This window comes from Orcinus orca, chromosome 4 (assembly GCF_937001465.1).
Source record: "Orcinus orca chromosome 4, mOrcOrc1.1, whole genome shotgun sequence".
In the NCBI taxonomy this organism is placed as follows: Eukaryota; Metazoa; Chordata; class Mammalia; order Artiodactyla; family Delphinidae; genus Orcinus; species Orcinus orca.
In genome coordinates, this window is record NC_064562.1 from 35,271,794 (window position 1) to 35,298,723 (window position 26,930).

Below are 26,930 nucleotides of genomic sequence, written 5' to 3' on the forward strand. Positions count from 1 at the left end.
TGGTTTACGATTCTGATTTATGGGCAGAAAGACGGGGTGGCTGAGGACCATCACCTCCCCGCGCTCCACCATCGCCGCTGAGCAGGGCAGTTTGCTGTCAGGGCAACTATTGATACCACTTTCAAAATAGCTTGTGTCTGAGCACAAGAAGAACGCCAATAAATTCCCATAGTCGGGGGTTTCTCTTCATTTATCTGTCATAATAGGTAAAAACTGATAAATTGCCTCTAATAAGAAATGCCTGAGGAGGGGCTCTCTGCCCTCTTAAGGATGGCTGGCCAAGTTTAGCAAATGGTTTCTGCAATTTTGCATTTATGCCAGAGGGAAGAATTAATTTCCTTGATACTGTTGCTCCTCTTTCTGGAGAACCAAAAGCCCTGCCTAGCGGTTCCTTACAGCAACAGCAAGATGCCTTTTTAACATATATAACTGCTAACCTACAACCACACCATCATCTCCATGTCTGATAAAATAATAATAAAACAATGTATTTTACAGCAAACACATTGCACGTAAATGGAGACATTACTGAAATAAATTCAGCGTCCCTTCACCAATGAATCTCCTCACCACTGAGGAGATGTGTTACCAGTCTTTAGGGTCTCCTTTTTCCTCAGCCTTTGCAGTCTCACCCTAGCTAGGCCCCTGCCTCCACCCTTGCGCCTTTGTAAGTAATTATCAAGCAAGCATCCAGATTGATATTTTAAAACTAACTCAAATCATGTCACCCCCCCCTGCTTAGAACCTGTCAGTATATTTCCATTATACTTGGATTATAATTCAGACTTCTTCAAACAGTGCAGAACTCTACCTAATATGGCCCTATCCACCTTTCTGACCTCATTGCTGCACATCCAGCTTTCCTGCCTTCTTTCTGATCTTAGTGCCTGTTGTGGACTGAATGTATCTCCCTCAAAATTCGTATGTTGAAATCCTACCCTGCCCCTGGCTTTAGGAGGCCAGGTCTTTGGGGCGATTAGATTACATGAGGTCATGGGATTAGTGCCTTTATATGAGTGAGGAGAGATCCTGCAGCTCTCTGCTCTTCACCATGTGAAGGTAGAAAAAGCCAACAGTCCACAAATAGGAAGAGGGCCTGCAACAGAACTTGACCGTGCCGGCACCCCTGATCTCAGACTTCCAGCCTCCAGAACTGTGAGAAATACGAGTCTGTTGATTATAAGCCCCCAGTCTGTAGCACTTTGTTACAGCAGCCTGAACAGACTAAGACAGTACATTTGAATTGTGAGAAATTTTCTGTGCCTGGGAGTTCTTTCTTCTGCTTTGTGAAGAGTTGGCTGTTTCTCATTCAGGCCTCAACTCAAATACCAACTGTTTCGAGACCTTCCTTGACCATCCTACCTACCTCAAGTAGCTTCTCCACCTTAAACTCTGTATCCTCATATTTGATTTCATTCACAGCACCTATCAGCACCTGAAATTAGCTTGTTTTATTCATTTGTTTATTAGATTATTGTGATCTCAACCCTATTCATGCACTGTAAGCACTGCTTTATCCCAGAACCTAGAGGAGTACCTACCACATAGTGAGTCTTTATTCACTAAATATCTATGGGATAGATGACTGAATGGGTGGTTGGTTGAACTAAAGAGTAGATGGAAGGATACTCTGTTGAAGGAGGAGTTTGAGGCCAGAGCTCAGAATTAACTAGCATGAGATCTTTTATTGTGATGAGTTGTATCTTCTCAATTTACTCCTTTGGAACATTCTATGGAGCTTTTTGAACTGATTTTTGAACTTCTTCAATTTATTTTGCAAACTGTACTGCTATCAAATATTTACCTGAGTCTAAAAATAAAGGAAAAGCAGCTAGTTTTTCCACATCTTTCACCGACACATTCATTGTAAATAGTGGTTTAGTTTAGAAACAAGTGTAAAATCAGGAACTTGAAACATCGATTTTCCTATCCACTTTTAGGCTTTCTCTTTCAGTATGTGCAGCTCAAGGTCTCCTGCCCATTTCACAGTGTCCTTCTTTGAATGTCCTGAGCAGCCTTCTAGAATTAAGAATTCAATTTAGTTGAGTGAAAGAAATAAGAGCATTTCTCAAATATGCAAAAAAAAAAAAATTTAGATAGCACAGGAGCTAACAGCCTGCAAGAAATAGGTCCAGATCTGCCCCCTTGAGAAAAGCAGCAGGATGTAACTGGCAAGAATTTGGGTTTTGAAGCTGGGCAACCCCAGTTCTGCTCTATAATTTTGGGCAAGTTATTTCAACCTCGTTAAGCCTCGGTTTCCCCTTCTGCAAATTGAGGATTATAATATATAACTTACAGGGATGTTATGAGCCTCAAATGAGACAATGTACATGGATTAATACACAGAAAGTATCCAGTAAATATTATTTCTCTTGCCCTCTGTTATTTGTGTGATTAAATATTTTAGGGGTGAGGTGTTTGGGGATTATCAGTAATATCAAACTCTGACTTCATAGCCCCCTTGAGTGTGTAGAGAGGGAAGAAATAAAATTTCTACATTCATGAACAGAAACTATCAGGGGGAGAAAGGTTCAGAGCAGATCTTCCCCTGGTGTTACTTGGTTTAAGTAGTACAGGAAGTCCATCGTCAAAAACATTTTCTCCCAGACTGTAGATAATCCTTCACTTTGCAACAGTTAAATGGTCTAAATAGATACTAAGGGCTCAAAGCATCTTACATTAACCCTTCAGGAAAGGAATTATAATTATTACCCCCATCTTACAGATGAAAAAACTGAGATTCAGGGCACCACAAGTAACTTCATCAAAGTCACATAGGTATAAGTGGTGGTATACATGGTGTCCATGGTCTTCTGAGCTCTTCACTGGTCATTTATCATCTCTGTGATTCTCTGCTTAAAGCAGATTGTCTTGCTTCTGAATTCTCATTGAAATCCATACAGTGAGATAGTAAGAGTTTTGGAAAGACCTGGGAGAACTACAGAAAGAACTTTGGACAGCATGCTTGGCTGAATGGTGGGATGGCACAGGAGAAAAGCCACAATTAAGTGGCTACTTGGAACCCAACAGAAAGAAACGAACTATTTAGAAATGGTACTTAAAGGCAAGTGAGGAGGATTGTGTGGGACATGGAGGGTTTCTTCCCTTCCTCTCCCCCAAGGGGAGGACCCTCTGAGGTCAGGAAGGACAGTATGACTGCAGGGACTACACTTGCCATCTTTGGTTCATATGTCATCTGTCTAAAAGGATGAACTAAAGAGTGTTTGGAGCTTGTGGTGGTTAAATTTTATATGTCACCTTGGCTAGGCTATGGTGCCTAGTTTGGTCAAACACTAGTCTAAATGTTGCTGTGAAGATATTCTGTAGTTGTGATTAAGATCCCTAAGGAGTGGACTTTAAGTGAAGGAGATTACTCTTGATGATACGGTGGCCCTCACCCAGTCAGCTGAGAGCCTTATGAGCAAAATCTAAGGTTTTCCAGGAATTCTGCCTCAAGACTGTAACTTAGAAATCCTGCCTGAGCTTCCAGCCTGCTGGCCTGCCCTACCAGTTTTGAACTTGCCAGCCCTCACAATCCTTTAAGCCAATTACTGTATGTCTCTTGGTTCTGTTTCTCTGGAGAGCTCTGACTGATACAGAGCTTTATAAGAGGAAATGATTTAGTGTCTAATATCATAGTCTGTATTTCGTATCTGCATATATTTTGTGTTCTTAAAGGTTTAAAATTATGATCCTGGACATGTTGGGGATCTTGTTCAGATAGGTAATCACATGATAGGTAATCAGGCACACCTTCCTACCTTAGGACCTAAGCCATCCCAGAGAGATAAGTGATAGTCCTTTCCCTCTTTTTTGGCGTTGAGAACTGATTCTGTATGCACCCATTCTATTTTCTAAACCCAACAGAATATGATTTAATTTTATAGAGTATTAGTCTCTGTTTTGGGTATCAATATATAGTTATTTCCTCTGATTCTTCAGGAAGAGGAAGAAAAACTGGTCAATAATTTCTTTATAGCAACATTTCATCATGCAGTTGAAGGGAAGTATAACACAGCTTATCATTAAGTAGATTTAGATATACCAAGTCATATTTTTCAAATCTGTAGAAGCTGGAAGTATATGCTAAAGTTCTCTCTACATTTGAAGATTATAGTATAAGTAGGTCTGAGACAGAACCCCTAGCTAAAGTAATTCCTGCCCGATTTCCCCCAAGTCCCCCTCTCGCTCATAAATTGCTTATTCTCCCAGTAATTGGTAAGGCAGACCAACTTCTCCCCACTCCCTTCGCCAGGCTCCAGATGGCCTACAAAGGCCAATCAAATCTGCTCAAACACATAGGCTTTAAGATTTGGCTTTTCTGACTCTGTCTTTGGCACACACATGCACACACACACACCCCATCTTGCTTTCCCTGAAAGCCTTTCTTTAGATGAAATGATCCTAGCTTCTTATTTCCCAACCCTTTAATCATTTTGTTTCTGTTCTCTGAACTCTTTCCAATTTCCCTATATACTGTATAAGATGTGGAAACCAAAACCACACACCATTTTGTAACAGGGTCTATGCATTGCCAAATCTAGGGAGGCTGACTTACTTTTTCAATCAGCAATCAAAGCCAAGTCCAACAGGTTGTTAACAAGTAGATGTCTGAACAGGTTTGACACCCCCATTCCAATAAAGCAACGCCTTGTAAGTAGATAATTATTCAGTGTGGAAAGGTAATTGATTAGCTTTCACTCAAAGGAATTTTTAGAATATGCATGTATTTGTTTAAGACAGCATGAAGGATATAGCTAGTGAAGAGAAAGATAAATAGTATTTAATCCTGGCCATATTTTTCTAGGTGTAATTGCTCTTTGTGTGAAGTAAAGGAACTGATCTGTCTCCTGGGACAAAGCAAAGTTCACTGAAATACATATACATAATGTATGTCATAATAATTCCAGGCAAGAGAAAGCAAAGGAAATACCCAGAGCCCTGCCAATCCCACAAATATTCAGTGAGAAAAACACCTGGATTCTCCCCAAGCCACAGCTGTTCAGTTGGAAAACGCCTGGATCCCATTGAATCAAGGCAGTCAGGGAAAAGAGCCACATCCGGCCCAGTGTGTCTCCGCAGTCCGACGGGCACACATGAATCCTATTTGATCAAGACACAGTTATTTTGGAAATAAATAGATCCTGCTGGTTTCAAGATGGTTCACAATTAGCACCCACAGATGGGGATGAACTGGGTACAGATATTATCTATGAGAAACTCCCTCAATACACAGACATTTGGTAAGAAAACTTGTGCCACAGATTTTGGCCATGTCAATATCTCGGTTATTTTTCTCATGGAACATATGTGGATCTGGCAGCACTGCTGGTTGATTAAGTTTGCCAGGATCACACAGGATCTGAGGATTTTGCTCTCTTTAGATTTAGCAGTGTGTGTCTGCAAAGAGAAATGCAAAATTGAATGTCAACCTTATTCGTTAGTATGATCAACAACACAGTAGCATAATCACAATAGGAATGTTCCAGGCCTTTCTGAACACATGTGAATTAAGGAAATAACTTATCTCTAACATCACAATTTATATTTTCCACATATGTCCATCTTTTTTTTGACATAAACATCTTTTGTGTCTAAGGCAACATTTTCATTACATTTTCCAAAAATTTTTCAGCAATTCATAATAAAAATACTACTATCAGTCCTGAAACAAACCTGAAAATCAGGCACATATTTACACAAATTAAATAATCATTGAATTTTTCCACTTCTAGGCATATAGAGTTTCTTACAGCTACTATAATTTATAAGGAGTGAATCAGTGCTTAATACTTTTAAGGACTTTTTAAATTGCAGTCCAAGCAAATCCTAAGGATAGAGCCTATGCTTTGAGAAGCCACAGACTTGGAGTTTGAGGGCTCTAGAACCCTGAGGTCCTGGGAGAGTCTCTCCTACCCAGTGAGTTCCCCAGAAAACAGGATTGCCATCCCTGGAGGGGCTGTGGTAGAAACTGCTTCATAATGTTCAGGTGCCCCGCAACATTTTTCTGCCCCTTGCCGATTTCTTATTTCCCATAACTGTTTGTATCCAGTGCAAAAAAAAGAGAGAAACACAGAGGAATGAAATTCCAGAAGCTCTTGGCTTGGCAGATACATTCAATTAATAAACCATAGTCCTGCAGGAAAGCAGGCCTGAATCCCACGGTCAGTGATCTCCATTCTGACCACTACACCCTGAGTGTTTTAGCCATCAGCTGAACTTCAGTGCTCCTACAGCGGGGACACCACTGCCTTTGCAGGAGCTTCTCTGGAAAGACCACTTCCTGTCTCTCCAAATGTATATTGTTTTCCCCTCTGCCTTCATGGGCTTTTATCTCTAACCCTTTACTATAAACCCAGCTGCAGAGTTTTTGCTGTGTGCTTTATCTTCAAGATCTCCTTTGAAGGCCTTCAGCCTCTCTTCTCATGTGTTTTTATTCACCTGCTTCACCTGTGAGTTTTATTCACTGTTCTTTCTTTCTTTTAATCCTTCATCTCCAATCCAGGCATAATGGGGAAGCTTAAATATAACAGGCAGAAAAAATGCAGTATAGACGAGATGTTTAAAAACCCAAATGAGAAAGACCTTCATGGGGCACAGATGAATGTTAAAAGCTTGGAAGCAATCAGACAGGCAGTTGCTCATTTGTGAGCAGGTGTGCAATGCAGCCCATGAGGGAAAAGGCAGAGCTGTACGAGGCTGCAGAGTGGCCACAGCTGCCAGTCCTTGAACTTCGCAGGTGCCCAGAGTGAAGGATTCCCGTAACAGCCCTTCCACGGCAAGCATGTCACCAGCAGCAAAGCCATAGTCACAGATCCAGGTAATCTGAAGGATTATTCAGATTCGGAATCTCACTTTCCCCTGCCACTTTAGACAGGCATCCCGAGTCCCCTGCGGTAGGTAAAAGAATCCCCCGCCTCCAAGAAGATGTCCATACCCTAATCCCCAGAATTTTACATGACAAAAGGGACTTTGCAGAGGCGATTAAATTACAGAGCTTGAGATGGGGAGAGTGTCTGGATGGTATGAGTGAGAAAAGGAAATGAGAGGGTTAGAGTCTGGGAAGGAGATGGGACAATGGAAGCAGAGGTCAGTGCGAAGGGGCTGTGAGGGAAAGAATTCAGGCGGCCTCTAGAAGCTGGAAAAGGCAAGGAAAGGGATTCTCATCTGAGCACCGAGGACCACAGCCCTGCCAACACCTTGATTTCAGCCCATTGAGACCTGCGTCGGACTTCTAAACTCCCAGACTGTAAAATAATACATTTGTGTTGTTTTAGGCTGCGAAGTGTGTGGTAATTTGTTACAGCAGCAATAAGAAATTAATACATCCCTGGATCATGCCAAGGCCACTTTGTCCTCCTTCCTGCCTTCTCCATAGCGAGTACCTTTGTTTCCAGTGCCTCTGTTGTCTCTCAAACATTTAAGTTCCCATTACAAAGAAGGTGGAGTTATCACAACATTGGTTTCACTTCCAGCCACCAGTATCTCCACAGATTAGTTCCAGCTGGAAATGTGGGCAGATTCATTTCAGAGAATGTGTTTCTCACAATGTCAGGATCAGTTTTTTCCTTTGATTGAAATACATTATTAGAAGTTTTATCCTTGTATAAAATGTTTTAGAAAAATATCTACAACAAAAAAAACTCATGTTTAAAAGGTTAAAAGAATACTGTGCAAATAAAATCTAGTCACGATTGTTAAAACCTTAACTAGATGAGCATTTGGGGTACAGTTGAGAGATAGCCACAATTTATCTGAGGTAGAGAACAGAGTCTTTGGGAAGGGGGTTAAGAACACAAAGTTTACTTTTAAAGCAAAGTGTTTGGCCCAACAGCCGGAAAATGGGGTTCTGGTTATATTGTGGAAAGAAATAAACCCTGAGTGTGGAAACAATCTAAGTTCTATAATGGTCCATGAAATCGACTCAGCGGGGGTGTTACTGGCCCAAGAGGTAGGAAACCTGCTAAGACACAGGCAAGGAATCTCTTTCCTTTCATCTTTCATTCTCAAATGTAAATGCACTGGTAGATTTCAAACTTTTCTGACGCCCTCTAAGAAATACATTTTATATCATAAGCCGCTACACACGCACAGATAAGGTAGCTGGAACAATAGTTCCATGACACCTACCTCCCCATACAATGTGACATGTGCTCTGATATTTCCTAATTTGTACTATTATTTTTCTTTTTTTTTTTTTTAACGCTGGTCTGCACCCACTAAGTGGTCATGACCTGCAGTTTAAAAACGCATCTTCAGTAATACTATTTATCACCAAAGTAGTTATTTTCTGCCCAATTAGTACTAAGAGTGTTTTCATTATCACCTAGTAACTTCAAATGAAATGACGGTTTGGAGTTGACTACCTTTAATGTCTTTTCCAACTTCATGATTTCCTAGTTTTTCCTTGAGAGGAAGATTATTTTATCCAAAGTCTCTTTTTTCAGAAGAATGAATCAATAACTGACAACTTGGAACCTTCCCTCCAGCAAGTTTCTTTAATAAATAAATGGTTTATCTGAGACAATTCTGGCATTTCTTGTTCATCAGTGATTAATTCCTAATTAAAATCAGGAATTATTGAAAGTATTGTCACATTTTTGCAACATCAGCATTGGTATTTGTGAATTTTGATTTCAGGAATTGGGGAACCAGAGTCAGTCCTAAGAGATAAAGTATTTTGAGCCGCTTCCTGCCAGCATTTTAACTTCCAACCTTGTATCCTAGCCAGCATCTCCTTGAAAATCCCCTCTGGTCCCCATCCGTATATCTGCTCACAGTGGGTAAGGCTAGTGTCCTAAGACTCCCAGACACTGTTCACCATCACTTTGTTTTCAACAATTATGCTTCACAACACACTTCTCAGGTTCTTGCCTATAAGATAGGAATGACACTAAACTCTCAGGGCTGAGGAATAGTTAATAAACTGTGCTAACCCTACAGAGATGCAAAACAAGAGCAATCACTCATTGGTTTGCTGAGAGGTGACAGATTGCAATTTCCCATTTTCCAGAGACCCTCTCCTCATTACTAAGCAAAATCGGACCAGTTAACTTATCCAAGATCTATAGCTCGCTGGGATGATCTCATGGGTCTGTGTCCCTGATGGGGACTCCAGCCGGTGGTGCTGGGGGCGGCAAACTGACACAGGCAGACATATTGCCTAAATAGGCTCATCCACCTGGCCAGCTAATTTCCTTTCTATTTCGAGAAGACCAATTATTTTAAATTGCCATATATCAAAATGACTTTGGCCCCCAAATACAGCAAATCAATAAACTATAACGTAAATGAGTGTCTCCAGCTAATTTTATTCAAAAAAATAATAATAAAGATAAAGAGAGAGAGGCAGAGCTCATGCTGCTTCCTTTAGAACTGAAAATTCCAGAATTTTCCAACCCCATAATTTGGACTCCTACGATCTTAGAGGTCCCTACCTAGTCAATTTTAGGAAGTGTTATGCCCATCCCTTGTACTATTTGATTGCAGTTAAAGATAAATACAAAAAAGTAGTTAAATTTTATTAAATTTTATAGTTTTTTCTTTAGACATAACTTTTTTAAAAATTATGATGAGTACTTTTTGAAATCAAAAGACGTTTGAAAAGAGTAATTGAATAAAAAGAAAATCTGAAATCTCTCTATTAATTCCAGAAAGCCTGGATGTCAAACTACAGAGCTGTTCCCAAGGTAAAGCATCTAAATGAAAATAAATTTCCTCTTGTGGGCTAAGCTTGCAGACAGAGGCTTAAAACAATAAGAATAATGTCTCAGGGTGGAAAAATACATAATTATCTTCTATATTATTGGATGAATAAATTACCACATCTTAAATTATGTTAACCTCTTTCTCTTCAAGTTTGTGTAAAAATTGCTTTCCTTCACCTCCTGCAGGATTCTAAATATATTAAATCCACTGCTGATCACCTTTTGGTTTCTTCCAGCCATCTTTAAACCAACATAAAGATGAACAGTTTAAATCATTCAATTCTCTCTTTATTTTTGAGGGTTTATCTAACATCACTCTTCTGTTGTAGGGACAAACAAGTTGCCTGGCCTTTGCGGGGATCCAGTCATCTGCTCCCTACACAAGCAGATTACTGGGGTGTGTTGGACTCTCATAAGGGGAAATGAGAGCCGAATTTTTCCAGCTGGTATTCCAGAAAGAAGCCGTTCAGACCTATTAAGAATACATATTAAGCATTCAAGGAAAAATCTGGTAGACAAAGTTCCCTAATCTAGAAGAACTTACAATCTAGTCAGGGAAACAGACAACTAAAAAAATAATTACATTACAAGATAAATAATGCTGCAATAAGGTGCAAACCAAAGTCTAGTGGGACTCAGAGGGCAGCTTCACTTTCATGCAGATCCAATGTGGCTAAGAGACTTCATCGCTTTATTTAGTTACCTGTTTACCATCTGGTCTGCCCCTACTCTAAAATGTCAGATTCTTGTGTATTTTATTTACTTCTCTGTCCCCAAGTCCCACAACAGTATTGAATTAATGCAGGTTGGCACCATTTCAAATCTATAGGTTCCAACCTCAGTTGGGTCTCCACAGCTGTTCAATAAATGCTTCAATCGACAAATTCCATTCCTTGAGTCATAAGAACACCCGCCCCCCCCCCATTCACTTCAGCAAATGCTCTGGCCCACTCACACCACAATGGCAATGCTCCCACAAGGGCTCCAGTGGGTCTCCAGCAACTATATTTAGGGCATTTCTAATACATATCTTGTTTGGCCTCTCTGCCGCATTAGACAAGGCGGACAAGTCCCTCCTTTAAATGTGTCTCCTGTGGCTTACACAAAACTTTACCCTCCTGGTTTTCTTTCTCTTGACCTGCTGAATCAAAATCTCCATGGACAGGACCCAAGCATGTGCATTATTTTTTTCTTTTTTAATTAATTTTTATTGGAATATCGTTGCTTTACAATGTTGTGTTAGTTACTACTGTACAGAAAAGTGAATCAGCTATACGTATACATATACCCCCTCTTTTTTGGATTTCCTTTCCATTAGGTCACCACCAAGCACTGAGTATTGTTTTCAAAGAGCTGCAGGTAATTCTGGTGCACAGGCATGGTTGACAACCACTTTCCCTGGCTTTCTTCCCTTCTCACTTTCTTGTCCAGAAATGGGTTTAAACTTCAGGAGGATGTAAAGGTTAATGTCAGGATGGAAGTAGAGGGAGAGAACTAGACGACTTGCCTTAAAACCACCTTTGTACCGAAAAGACATCTCTTTTCCTTGGATTACATGTTTCCGGAACACTACGATAGGACATTTTAATCGAGTTGCCCTTAGACACAATTTGCATGAAAGCAATTGTTGTAAGAAAATATTAGTCGCCATACAGAGAATATTGTTATTACCATGGTGATTATTATTTAGGAAATAAACTGTCCTCCACCACTGATACCCCTGCACTTGCCCACTCCCAGCTTTCTATCTAGACCCGAACTATGAAACGCTTTCTTTCTCCTTCAAGTGCTAATTCCTCATTCTTATCTGATGACTAGTCTTTTCCAGCTGATACTTTATAGGCACCAGGCACCCCCAATCCCAATAAACTATTTTCTCCCCTAAACTTATTTTCTCTCTCTGATATAATTCATTTAGTTATAATAATGTGACTATCTACCCAGTCACCTAATTTAGGACTCTCTCAAAGCCCAAAGTAATCACTGAGTCCTATTGACTATACTTCCAATTACCATTCAAATCTCTTTCCATCTCTCTGACATTGTTTTAATCTAGACAATTAAGTCTTGTTTAAACCATTGGCTCTGCTTCTTGACTAGCTAGACAGCCCCTAGTATCTAAACATGCTCCTTCCTCTCCATTCTCAACCTATAAAATACTGCTATAGCTATCTTTCCAAAGCACAATCTGATTATACCTGTCGCTCCCTTTGTTTAAAGACCCACCAGTGGGACTTCCCTGGTGGCGCAGTGGTTAAGAATCTGCCTGCCAATTCAGGGGACATGGGTTCAAGCCCTGGTCTGGGAAGATCCCACATGCTACAGAGCAACTAAGCCCGTGCACCACAACTACTGAGCCTGTGTGCCACAACTACTGAAGCCTGTGCACCTAGAGCCCATGCATTGCAACAACAGAAGCCACCACTAAGCCCACATGCCGCAACAAAGAGTAGCCCCAGCTCGCTGCAACTAGAGAAAGCCTGCACGCAGCAACAAAAACCCAAATGCAGCCAAAAAAAAAAAATATATATATATATATATATATATATATATATATATATATATATATATATATATAAGACCCACCAGTGGCTCCCCAGTGAGGACCAGAATCAAAACTCCTTAGTCCACATTTCTCCAAAGAAGATATACAGATTGCCAAGAAACACATGAAAGAATGCTCAACATCATTAATCATTAGAGAAATGCAAATCAAAACTACAATGAGATATCACCTCACACTGGTCAGAATGACCATCACCAAAAAATCTACAAACAATAAATCCTGGAGAGGGTGTGGAGAAAAGGGAACCCTCTTGCACTGTTGGTGGGAATGTAAATTGATACAGCCACTATGGAGAACAGTATGGAGGTTCCTTAAGAATCTAAAAACAGAACTACCATATGACCCAGCAATCCCACTACTAGGCATATACCCTGAGAAAACCATAATTCAAAAAGAGTCATGTACCAAAATGTTCATTGCAGCTCTATTTACAATAGCCAGGACATGGAAGCAACCTAAGTGTCCATCATCAGATGAATGGATAAAGAAGATGTGGCACATATATACAATGGAGTATTACTCAGCCATAAAAAGAAACGAAATTGAGCTATTTGCAGTGAGGTGGATGGACCTAGAGTCTGTCATACAGAGTGAAGTAAGTCAGAAAGAGAAAAACAAATACCATATGCTAACACATATATATGGAATCTAAGGGAAAAAAAAGGTCATGAAGAACCCAGGGGCAAGATGAGAATAAAGACACAGACTTACTAGAGAATGGACCTGAGGATATGGGGAGGGGGAAGGGTAAGCTGTGACAAAGTGAGAGAGTGGCATGGACATATATACATTACCAACTGTAAAATAGATAGCTAGTGGGAAGCAGCCGCATAGCACAGGGAGATCAGCTTGGTGCTTTGTGTCCACCTAGAGGGGTGGGATAGGGAGGGTGGGAGGGAGGGAGACGCAAGAGGGAAGAGATATGGGAACATATGTATATGTATAACTGATTCACTTTGTTATAAAGCAGAAACTAACACACCATTGTAAAGCAATTATACTCCAATAAAGATGATAAAAACAAACAAACAAAAAAACTCCTTAGTCCAGTAGGCAGTGCCCTTCATTATCTCACCGCAGCTTATTCCCCAGCCTCATCAGCTTCTTTTCCTCCCAAGGTGTCTACAAGCTCTTATGTTTTGTAAGTTCTAGAAAAGTTCACTGAATTGTAAACATTCAAATATATTCAAGACCTAGGCACAAGCTCACCCTCCAGAAATGCAAATTTCTGGACAATCAGGTCATTTTTCTTTGCTCGTTGGTTTTATTTCACATGCTAAGTTTCTTCCACATCATTTAATTCTGATTTCCCTATAGCAGTTCTGCCCAATTCCATTTTAAGTTGTTACTTCATTAGCAAAGCTCAGAAACACTGCCATCTTGTGATCAAAGAGGAAGGTGGAAAGCAAAGTGATCCTCCCTTCATACATTTTTCCATCAGTAGGAGGAGCTGAGAACTGGAGAGATCCTCTCACTATTCCCCTTTCCCTTAAAATTAACAGCCACTTGATCACCAGGAGAAACTCCAAATTACAAAACTCTACATTCAGTGTCTCTACCATTAATTACTCTCTTTTGTAGAATCCTATTGATTTCCCTCAACCAGATTATTGAAGGACACATTTATTTAAGTACCTTTTGCAGGCTCACATGTCTTATTGGTCCAGAGAACATTTTTAAAGTCTTTTAAGAAGCTTACATGAGCTCCAGGCCACGGCTGTTAGCTCTACGAGGGCAGCAATGTATTGACTGTTTGCCAAGATAAACACAAAACAGGGCACATAAAAAGTCCTAAAGAACTACTGATTGAAAGAATAAATGAATGACTTACATGGACAGCAGATATGGTGACAACTTCAAAAGTGGAGGCAAATTTTTTTCTAATATTTTTGAAACCACTCATTTTATTTTGAAATTTTAAGTCCATCTTGAAACTTTCACATATTCCTTAATCTTGACCCAAGCACCAGCAGCACCTGGAAACATGCTACTTTTAAGGTGGGGCTGAGAAAAAATAGTAATGGTTGTGCAGAGAGATGAAGTGACGTATCCAAAGGCATATCAAAAATAGGTTCAAGGTCACTGCAAGGAGACAGTAGGCATGGCTGGGCAGAGAGTAAATGGAACATTTAGAAATTCACAAACTCTTATTTGTTACCGCTTTGAAAAAATTCTTTGTCAAAATCTTCTCATTTCTTTCTTTAACTCTATTTCTCAGCCATTGTTTCACCACATACAACAGCTTATTTTTAAGAAAATCTGTTCTCAGGGTGATTGTTTTCAAATGACTTAGAACTGGATTAATCATAAGCAGCACTGTAGCCACCGGGGACTTTTGTGCAAAGGTATAAACTAAGCTGTTTTGAAAGGTCATCGGTCATGCTAAAACTCATCTGCATCATGTGACATCATAGAACAAATGCTTTATAAATAATTTGTTTTTCCCACAGTCAATAACTAATTACCAGTTCGTGCCCTATAAATAAATCAACATTGAAAAGTAAGTCTGAGTGGATTCATCAGGGAAACAATTAGCTGACTGACCAGAGAGCAAACTCTTGGATCGCTGCTTGGTTTAGTTGCTCTCTTCCTGTTCCTTTTTTAAATGGCCTTCTCCTCCCTCCATTATTATTATGATAAAATATGCAAATAGAAAAGGTGAGGCAACGGTAGCCAAAGATGTGAATTTAAAAATCATTGATTCTAGAAAATGTTTTTGGCTTTTGAGTTGTTGAGAATACGAAGCAGTTTTCAGGACACGGAACGGAACTCATGGAAAGTCGGGTGGGCAGCCTGACAATGACTTAGTTCACACTCACAGCAATAAGCTAAAAAGAAAAGTATATGCAGAAGAAATGGCAGTGATCCTGTCAGTAGCTCCACTGGTTTTAAGTGTTTGAAACAATTTAACATTGTCTCTGAAACTCAATTATCCTTCTTAGTCTCCTGCAAGGATCTTTACCATTTAAAAAAAATTAAGTTTTCAAGATGAAGGGACTCCCTTGGCCACAGCGAAGACTTTGCCCAGCTTGAGGCCAATCTCAGAGGAAACCCAGGCTCTTCTCTCCCTCTCAGTCTCTTCAAGCCCCACACCCATTGGATCCATTTGGCTAAGTTGTCTGTGCTACTTTTGACTTGCTTGTACACATGTAAAATTCCAGCTGGCACAAGGAACATGGGGTGATCTATTCTTAATAAAATACCCCCGATTTGGGTACAATAGAGATTTTCATGACTGCTGAGCCCTGGACAAAACACAAATATCTGTTGCCTGGTAGAGTTAAAGTCAAAATAAACCATCAGAGGAAACAAACAAGTAGCAGACTGTAAAGTCAAGAAGCAAAGCCAGCCTCGTTCCAGAAGGTCAGCAATGCTCTGTCCAGATAATGGGAGAGGGGTGTGAGGGGGCCAAGGCACCTGCAAGAGAGAGCTGGGAGAGCCTGTGTGCCCTGATGGGTTTTCAATTTTCATCATAAAATGTTTTTTTCCCATCTTCACTGAAGTATAATTGACAGATGAAAGTGTACAACTTGATATTTTGATCTACATATACATTGTGAAATACCACGATCAAGTTAATTAACATATCCATCACCTCACATAGTTACCATTTTCTTTCTTTTTCTTCTTTTTTTTTCTGATGTGGTAAGAATAATTAAGATCTACCCTCTTAGCAAATTTCAGCGTCCAATACACTATTGTTACCTGTAGTCACATTGCTGTACATTAGATCTGCGGAATTTACTCATTTGCATAGCTGAAACTTTGTACCTCTTGACCGACAGCTCACCATTTCCACCTTCTCCCAGCTGTGGCAACCACCATTCTGCTCTCTACTTCTATGAGTTTGACTATTTTAGATTGTTCATATAGATGAGATCATTCAGTATTTTCTTTCTGTGGCTTTTTCACTTAGCATAATGGCCTCTGAGTTCATCCATGTTGCTGCACATGGCTGAATTTCCTTCTTTTTTAAACCAAAATAGTATTCCATTGAGTGTTTGTGTGTGTATATCTCTGTATCTCTATCTCTACCACATCTTCTTTATCCATTCATCCACCGACACTTAGGTTGTTTCCGTATCTCGACTGCTGTGAATAACACTGCAGTGAGCAAAGAGTGCAGATATCTCTTTGAGATGCTGATTTACATTTCCTTTGGAAATATAGCCAGAAGTGAGATTACTAGATCACATGGCAGTTCTATTTTGAATATTTTGAGAAACCTCCATACTGTTTTCCACAGGGGCTGTACCAATTTACATCCACCAACAGTGTACAAGGTATCCCTTTTTTCCACATTCTCAACAACACTTGTTATCTTTTGACATTTTGATACTAGCCATTTTAAAGGTGTGAGGTGATAGCTCATTGTGGTTTTGATTTGAATTTCCCTGATGATTAACGATGTTGAGCACCTCTTCATGTACCTGTAGGCCATTTGTATAGCTCCTTTTAAAAACAGTCCTTTGCCCACTTGTCCATTTTTGCTTTTGTTGCCTTTTCTTTTGGTGTCAAATCCAAAACCATCACCCAAACCAACATCAAGAAACTTTTTCCCTATGTTAAGTTCTAGTAGTTTTACAATTTCCAGTCTTAGGATCACAAGATGTTCATCTGAACTGCCAATTTTTCGCATTCAGCCATCTGTCATGCAGATAAAATTCCCAGCACAGTTTCCATACAACCCTGGGATAAAATGGCAGACACTCAAGACCCTTGAGTGGTAAACCATGTAACTAACTACTTTTATATATATATAAGATAGTCTTTCTAACACTAACTTCAGCATTAAATATTGAAATTCACATAACATGGATATTGAAAAAACTCCCAAACAGCCTTTCAAAGTAAATAGGACCAAGACCCACTGGCCATCCTTTGCCTTCCTTAATTTCCATGTTTCTGCTGAAAACCTGTCACCTCCAACATCCTCCATCAGACACAAACAGTAGACCAGACATGGTGGAGATGGTTCTTCATCTGATATGTTGTCAGCAGCTAATTAACATTATTCAGATTTCAGGGTTTTCATTTCCTGCCTATTAATGGGAAAGTATTCCCTGAAAGAATCTCTTTACTGGATATGGGCACATAGGGAGATACTGTCTGGAGTCTGTGCAGCAGATTTGACAATTCCAGCTTTCTGATTTTAGCAGAGTATAATAAGGCACCCCAGGTCTCCTTTCCCTGCCCTCAACATACACACAACCATAGTTTAACAGATTTGTTTAGCTCAAATATTTCTAGTTCGCCCATAGAAAATCCAGCCCCTGTCCCTTGGGAAATGCTATTGGTCATGCACAGGCATTCTAGTTATGCTCATAGCACCAGCCAAGGGCTCTTTGGTAGTTACCCTGTGTGTTGGGTACAGTTCTCTCTCTATAAGTGCAGGAAAGACCTTTCATTCTTACACCTAGGATTCTTTTTTGCACATTCATTCTCACATTTACAAATCTTCCACAGGCAGGCAGTTTGCAAAGACCATATGGGTAGGAAGACGCCTTGTCTTGTTTTGTAAATTCTTTTGCAAAACTGTGATATGCGCATTAATGATTTATCCAACCAAATATTGCCAAGGGGTGGGATAAATTCCCGACAATTATAGTCGGCCCCATTTTACACAGAAATACCCTTTACGATTTTTAATATATTTTTGGTATATATATTTTTAATGAATTACTTGCCTCTTGCCTTTTAAATCTGCTGAACCTAAACTTTCTGTAACGAATCTGTGACGCAGTTAGGAACATCACTGATTCTTCAGTTCCCCAATGCCCTCAGGGCCTGCTTAGGTATACGGAGCAGTTTCTTAGTACACAAAACATCCGGAGACTGAATTTTCTAGGCTTTCTTTTTTTTATGTTAACATATTTTCTTCACTCTTGGGGCCAGTTCTTGTTGCTTTCAATGTGTTGATTTCTAATAGCTCTGCCCCTTAATACATTCTAGATGAAGCCTTACTTGGCTGTGGTAGGTGATTGTCTTATACTTGCTAGCACATACCAAGTCATTTATGACTCTCCACATTTATGGCTATCCTGACAGTTCATGATTTCACCCCTAATATGTAGAAGAGTCTACCTTCATAATTAGAGAACACAATTGGGAGATGTAAGTGCTGGTGATTGACAGGCTAACTCTCTGGTGGCCCCATGTCCATCTTCTCATGAACAGAATTCAAAACCCGTAGTTAACCAAATTTAAAAGAGTGACAGTTTACAAACTTCAAGAGTTGTATCCACAAATGAAAAGAATCTAATAGATTGTATTTCTGATTACATATGTACAATCATAAGTGACACTAGTGTTAACTCAAATATCTTCAGGAACCAGCAAATAATATTGATATGTGAACCAGTCAAGTGTAAGACAGTAGGGAGTAAGTGAAGCTAGTAATGTGTGCCCCTCTTAGTAATATAGATATCTTTAGCAGTATACCTGCCTCAGGTGGGCACAGATATGCAAGTCATATGTGGCCTCTAGACCATTATCGTTATTGTATTGGGAAAACTTATATTTCTCTTGTGTGTCTTTTTTACTACTCACACAGAACACTTCACTTCTGATTACCAAACGTGGGGATTTCCCCCACCATCAAGCAATTCTCTGTGACACCAGCTAGGTGTCCTAGAATTTAACTCAATTCTGACACACTCTACATGGAGAGAGCGTCAGACCCCACCAGTCAAGGATTCAGTTCCACAAGGCTGCCCCCACCCCACTTCAAACACTGATCACAAGGCCAAGTTGACACCTGTGCTTAGGCTACTGATCAGAGGTTCCCAGGATCCCCTCCTTGGGTTCAATTTATTTGCTAGAGTGGCTCACAGAACTTAGGAAAACTGTGATTTATGTTTATCAGTTGATTAAAGGACATGATAAAGGATACAGATGAAGGGCCAGGTGAAGATGTCTGGGAGGGTCCCAAAAGTAGGAGCTTCTGTCACTATGGATTTGGGCTGTGTCACCCTCCTGGTATGTGGATCTCTTCACCCACCTGGAAGCTCTCAGAAGCCTATACTTTGAAATTTTTATGGAAGCTTTATCACATAGGCAAAAATGGATCATTAACTCCATTTCCAGTCCCTCTCCCCTCCCTGGAGAAGTTGGGGGGTGGGGATGGGGCTGAAAGTTCCAAGCATTTAATCACGGCTTGGTCTGTCTGTGACAAGCCGCCGTCCAGGAGCCCACCCAGAGTCGCCGCATTAGAGCAAAAGACGCTCCTAGCGCTCTCATCACTTAGGAATTTACAAGGATTTTAGGAGCTCTGTGCCAGGGACTGGGGGCAGAGACCCGAATTCATATTTTCTGTTATCTCACATTAATTGTTTCATTTTTAGACTATCTTCATTGGTTTTTCTCGTATTAGGGTAATGTAACTCAGAAAATCAATTGAGTAGCTTTTCCTTTTTGAGTGCTCTAACACAGTTTTATATTGGGAGTTATCTTTTCTTTCAAAGTATGAAAGAGTACATAGTTAACACCACATGGAGAAAGTGCTTTAATAATTCATTTCGTTCTCCCATAGTTTGGGGGATGTTCAGGACACCCAGCAGGGAAGAAGCGTGTGGAGGTTCTGAACAAGGGCCCCAGACTCAGATCGTGGGGGTTCACACCCTTTCTCCTCTAGTTCCAGGCTGGACAGTTCCAGTCACGTTTCCCAGGCTCCCTGAGACTCAGCTTCTTCACCAGTAACGTGGGATGGGAACAGTGTCTACTTCACGGAATAGACCCAAGGATTACAGGAGACAGGGAAAGAAAGGTCTTAGAACAGGGCCTGGCAAATATCAAGAGCTTAACACATGATAGTTATCATGATTGTCATCATAACAGCATCTTATTTGGCCTAGGAACTGATGTTTTCATTCTGTGATTCCTCATGGCTTCTAGTTGAGTTGCCCCTGGGCTCTCCACCCAATGAATCAATGGCATTCATTGTTTCCAGGAGGACATTGGGTAAGACCTAGAACAAGACCTCAATTAAAGTGCTAAATTAATTTTCGTAAATCTATAACAGAAATAGCAAACGAGGAAGCAAGGCATTCACTTGCAGAAGTCTGGCTTTGTTAAGAGAGACAAGGATTTGTGTTTCCAAAGGCCCAGAGAGTGGAGCATTTGGGCGTCAAGTCCATGCTGTAAATCACACCAAGAGGAAGAGCACACAACGATGTACTCAGTCTCCCTCCACACCGGGAAGAGACAGCAACCCTTGCTGGATGGGAGGGCCAGGAATGGAGAAGATGAGAGAGAGCAAAGGCAGGTAGACACCAAGAAAATGGCCTCTCCAGGGCCCCCTCCCTGAACCCACACCTTGTCATCAGCATCTCAACCCCAGAAAGAGGCAGTGCTGAAACCCCGCACGTGTGTAGGGATCCAAAAGCACAGAGGCGGGCCCAGAGCTCCTGTATGGAGCTCCAGGAGAAGACGGCCTCCCAGGGGACCATGTGACAACCTGAGCCACAGGAGAGACAAGCAGCTGCGTCCCAGAGCTCCAGCTCGGGAGAGAGGTGTGTGTGTGAAGGGGGAGGGCCCAGAAAAATTCATTTAATTCCTGGCCCGACTGTATTTCAAACCAGAAGAGACTGAATTTTGTTGAGTTGACAAAACTCAACAAAATGGTTTTGAGTTTTTCCTACTACAAGGAAGATTTTTCCTACTACCTGGCAGAAATATGGGCTTGAGGACGACACCAACTTGCATGAAAATAAAGTGGCCAAACTCAGTCTGTGACTGTTTATGATTCTTCTCATTTATTGCTATTTATTCACTGATTTCTAAGAAGGTGGTTTTCCCTCCTTCCCTTTACTCTGCTCTGGATGGTTGGCTGCCAGCTCTAGTTACTAAGGAAACAGCAACACCAACTTAACAACGATTTAGTTTCTCGATGGGGTCTATGCATCTAGTTTTTCTCTGCCCTGGTCTCTTCTCCACACATTGCAGCCATGTGGAAGGAGGAATGTTTTAAACCTCCACTACCACTGCTATGGATCAATTCTTGCTTGGATTCTAACCTAAAATTGATTCTCTGTGGCCAGAAACAGGGTGCTGACCACCTGCCGAGTGTGTCAGTAAACACCGTCCCCTGGCATCACTGTTCAGTCACGTCCTGTCCGACGTCTTACGGGAACAGAAGCTCACAGAGCCCTTCCATTTGGCCATTTCCCAACAACCCACACTTTAATTTATATAGGCTAGATCAAGGTGTCAGAGATTTCTTGCTCTGGCTTCTTCTACTTCACCTCTCAAGCTGACATCTACTTTTTCAGGTTAAAAGACTTCTGGAGATGTATATGTGCCTGAAAAGAATATTTTTCAAAGAAAGAATTTTCAGTTGTATGGAAAAGGAAATATCAGCCAAGAATTACTTTATGGTGGCATAGGATATATTTTTATAAATGTGGGCTTACCCTATGAAAGCTGTGGAATTAGGATTAAAAACGTCAGCGTGAGAAGTTTTTTGACTAGTGACACATGGGTTTGGCCAAGTTATCCATTTCAGCAGGAGCGGAAGCCCCTCCATCCAAAATGGACAGTGTTGTCCAGAAGGAGAGTGTCCATTGTGGACGGAGGTCCAGCAGAGCCATGGGGGAGTGGAGGTCCAGTTGGGGCATTTGTACTGTGGTGCCTGGGACAGATGTTTCACTGACTAATCCTGCTGTCCCATGCCCTGAAGTGTCCGTGCAAACGCATTCGAGCACAGGATCTCTGTTTCCTCTTCTCTTCCAAGACAGTAAGCTGTTTCACTGGATGGGACACCGAGACAGCAGATTATGGCAGTGCACAAGGAGGAAACAGAAAAAGAGATGAGGAAATCTAGGAGAGAATCTCAACCTGTCTTGAAATCCTTGTTCAACCCAAGCATGAATGCCAGCATTACCTTCTGTGCCAGCCAAACACGGAGATCCAAAAATAAGAACCAAAATAATCAGACTATCCTGTATTGAGTTATCTTGAGGGAGAATTTTGTTGCTTGTGACCTGCTGTTCCTACTGCTGCTGTGAACCTTTAGATTTAAATCTGTAGGAAACATCAATTGCTTGACTGCAAAAAGATACTTGTCCTCTCACGTTCTTCCCCTCTGTAACCCTGAGTCACATTCATAACATAACTAGTTATTAAAATGATTCTTCCAATTGGAGAGGACTACAGGAAAAATAAGTATCTAATGTAGAAATATGGTGAGAGAAATTTCAAGACGGAGGTAAAACTCAGGGAGATAATATTGAAGCTCTTCATCGAGTCAAGCCTGCCTGACTGAAGTTTCTCCTTCCGAATCCCTCTGCAGAGCAGCGGGGGAGGGGAGGGGGGTGCAGCACTCAACTCTGCGGTAATGGAAATCTTCCAAGTCCGAGCTGTCCAATATGGTAGCCATTATTTCATGAGACTGTTTGAGCACTTGAAATGTGACTTGTGTGAATGAGGAACTGTCTTTTAGTTTTATTTTATTTAAGTTCATTAAAACTTAAAATTAAATAGCCATATGAGTCTACTGATTATGAACTGCGTTGCCCCAGAGGATTTCCAGACCTTGGTTGTAAAAATGCTGCTCCTTTAGAAAGGACAAAGTTCCAAGGGGGTGGGAAAGAAAGGGGCCCCAGCACCAAGCATAGGCATAAGGTAGGCCACTGCATTTGACTTTGGTGGTGACCCTGTTTGGAGCCTCTGAGGATTCCAGAAGCTGACACTGAGAGGATGGAAATGGGCTAAGATACCCTTTATGATTCTCTTCCAGACTCATGAGAATTCTATTCCATTCATTGTGTGTAATTGTAATTTCTCCCTTCCTCCAGACATTTTTCTCATTTGGAGAAATGTTGGTTGCTAGGAGACTGAATTGCCTTTTCAAGTAGAGTATTTTAGAGAGGAAAAATTCACATGATTTTCTTCTTTAGTAAAATGAAGATTTGTAAAATGTTTGAATGTGTAGTGAAAAAGTCAAGCTTTTACATTTCTTTGTGTATTTGTTTTAGCAATCATAGGAACTTTCATTTACTTTTCCCACTGCTTCGCACTGCAAGAGAGAAAACAAAAACCGACTGCTTTTTCTGTAGAATTTATTAAGAAAGAGTAACATTCCCAGCCTTCCTCCCAGGGATGGTGAGGTGATATCCATCTTGCTCACCTCACAAGGGAGCTGTGAGTGAGAATCAAAAGTAATAACATTTATAATGGAAATGGAAACTGAAAAGCACCATCTACCAAAAATATATTAGTATTGCACTCAACGGCTCATAGTTTTATCCAACTACTTCTTCTTACCATGATTTTCATAAATTTATAAAATCAATCCATCTGAACACATCATTTAATAAACAAAGAAAATGCAACTTTGAGAAATGAATAGGTTCTTCCAGGCTTCTAACTTCCAGACAAAGATTTCACTGTTCCACAGCGATTTCCTGGGGGTTGTGAACAAAACTCTTCAATGCTTGGGTTGACTTTTGTAATCACTCTCAATAATGTTTGAATCCTGAAAACAGAGTTGTGTGAATGAAATAAGATTTCCTATATAACTCACCTAATTCAATGTCTGACATATAATAGGTGTTCCATTAAAAAATAGCTATTAACTAATAAGAGTAATGATGATAATAACTTAGCTAGTAAAGGTCTTTTCTTTCAGATTGCTTGGCTCTTGCTTTAAAAATCCAGTTGCAGTAATTTTTTTTCACTAACAGAATTCTCTGAGTATTGTTCAAAGAAATTTGACAATGTTAATTGATAGAATCTGTGGAGTTTCCTTGCCTTTTTGTGTATCTAAGCAGCAGGAGAATTCCCCAAACAGGGAATAGGAACATTTATTTTACAAAGAAATATTTTATAATGTACAAATTATGGAGTTGAAAGAGCTATTTGATAGTTCTATTGGATGCCGTGTTTTTCCTGGTTAACTATGGCTTTTGAGGAGCCTGAATTCCTTAGAAAGTGTCAGCGCTGGTGAGCAACCTGGAGGGCCTCTTCTTTGAAGGAATTAGTAAAAACAAGCACTTTGACACAGTCACACTGCGAAAGGTGACACTAGCTTAACGACAGCATCCCAGAAACACAAGGAACCACTTGCGTGCTGCCCCAAGGTCTCTGGACCTACCCTGAGGTTCTCAACCTGGTTGTGCCTTAGAACTTCCCGGAGCTTTTATAAACACCCAGGCCTCTCCCCTGGCCAATCGGTACTGTCTCTGGGAGGTGAGGCAGGTCCAGGCAGCTTTAAAGCTCCCAGGGTGAATCTAATGTGCCTTCAGAACAATGTTAAGAACAGGAGTCTGAATGCATTCCGATTTCAGGTTTCTCTGACTTAAAACAAGCACATCCAGGCCCACAGCACCACTCTGGCCGCAGCTTAAAGAGCTCTGAGATCAGAAGTCCTCTGCACCATCTAATGAGAGATTGCTACCATGAGATGAACACAGAATCTCCACCTGCCCCCGTCTTCCTCCTCTTGTAACTGAGCAGGACCCTGTAAGGCCTTCCCAGAATAGACCCCCTACACATGTCCTCTGCCTGCCTTTTTTCTGTAGAAAAACTTTCGCCAAAGAATAAATTTAATCAGAGAAGTGAGAAAATGCAGAAAGAAAGGAAGACAGACAAGCAAGACAAAATAATACTTTAGCCATTAAACAGAAGCAAGGACCTTTAGTTCTTCCTCAAGGGCTATAGATAATTTTCTGAGCCATGTCCTTTGAGCTGTTTTGCAGATACTGAAACCTCCACCAGGTGGAAGAAGTTAACTGTATGCTGCCCACAAGCACTCAGACCCCAGACTACCAGAAGGTTGATAATGCTGACCCCTCATTACCTCACCACCGACCAATCAGAGGAATGTCCATGAGCTGGTCACACCCTGCTCCTTGAGCACTATATGACTCCTCACTACCCCCTCCAGGGCAGGACACGCAGTCTTGAGGGCATTAGCCCACTGTGGACCCCTTTGCCTGCCAAAGCACTGGAAGCTATTCTTTTCTACTTCATCCAAAACTCTGTCTCTAAGTTTCTATTTGGCACCTGTGAAAAGAAGCCAAATTCTGCAACGCTCTCTCCCTCTCTCCCTCTCTTTCTCTCTGCCCACCTCTCCACACTTGCTCTTGATCCTTCTTCTATCTCTTACTCACATCTCTCTCCCTTAACCCTCTCAGTTCTGCCCTGAGAAATCTTCCCCCCCCAATATCCTCTTTGATCTTCCTTTTTGATCTTCCTTCTTTCTCTTCCTTTTCCCACTTCCTGTCAGTCTATCTCAGGAATCTTTCTTTTCTTCCATTTCTACATATTAGTTCCATTTGTGAGCCAAGCTGAAAGCTTGTGGGGGAAAAGGCATTGGTCCAGACTTATGTAGAAACACTGAAAAGAAATGGGTTCAAAAGGAATCAATGCCACCAACTTTTAAAACCCTTGAAAGTAGCCACAAGTCCCATTTGGAATCTCTTCATCCTCTAATTAGACTTGCTTTTCCTTAAACACCAGCATTCAAAACAACACACTGATTTGTTTTTAACATAGCTTTAAGCTCTTCTCTTTTAATTAAGGACATTGGAACATTACTCTGCTATTTTTTTCATTGCTTTCACGTTCAATTCTCCAGTTCAGTACCTGGATGCCTGCAATCCCTGTGGCAGTAAAGAAGTGGGAGATGGAGAAATTTAAGATATGAAGGAAAAACTGGTTTGAGGTCATCAAGTCTGAGAGCTAAAGCCATTAGTCATAACTATTAGTGTCCAATTGACATCCCTTGCCCTCTGGAATCTTTTGAGGATCTCCCACCTAGGCCATTTTAGGGAGATGCTCATAAATTTATTTCACTTTATTAGAAGTAAAATGCATGCTAAAAGGCATTGGTCTCTGTGTCTGTTCTCTCATTGAAACTGATCAACAGATTTCTGGAATTTACACTCAGCAGTTTTTTGTGCCCATCTCTGCCTCTGCATTCCTCAGTCGCTCAAGCTGGACTTCTTCCCCAGTTCTTCTCCTGTTTGCCCCAAGAGAAGTTGACATTCTGCCCTGGTTTTGCCATCTCTGAATCCTTCTCCCTTTAGTTATCTCACTGAACTCTAGAAGGAGTGGCTTAAAACTAAACTAAATAAGAATTTAATTCCTTGAGATTGTTGTAAATGTATACAGAAATGAATTCGGTGCACCAGGACTTTGTTTTAATAAAAGAAGGGAGGACGATTAATTAAACAGTTGTTAAGTGACTGACCTAGGAACCTACATACGAGAATTGTGATGTTTTTTGGAAAAATGCATTCTGAGTTCCTAACAGCCAATTTGCAGCAAACACATGGCACAAAATTGGCACATAACTAGTAAATATATACTTGCCATCTGGGAGTTATAAACTGGGGACTGCCTAAGGTGATACGAATCCAAATGTGCTGTGTGAACAAATAAGATAAATTTGCCTTGAAAAGCCTACTGTGGAATTCTTAAATCACACTGGCTAAAAATATTTGGAGAACAGACACTGAAGGAGTTGGGAGTGAAAGAAGCCAAAGGAGTAGAACCATACAGGGAAGTTGATGGGTTTCAACATCTTCCATCTCCAAGGTGTGAGCACTTTCTACCATGGTCACCCTGTGCCCAGACTTCCTTGTTGTCACCATCAACATTGTACCAAAACCCAACAACAACCCAAATCCCTACAGAAAGCCAAAGGTTAAAAAAAA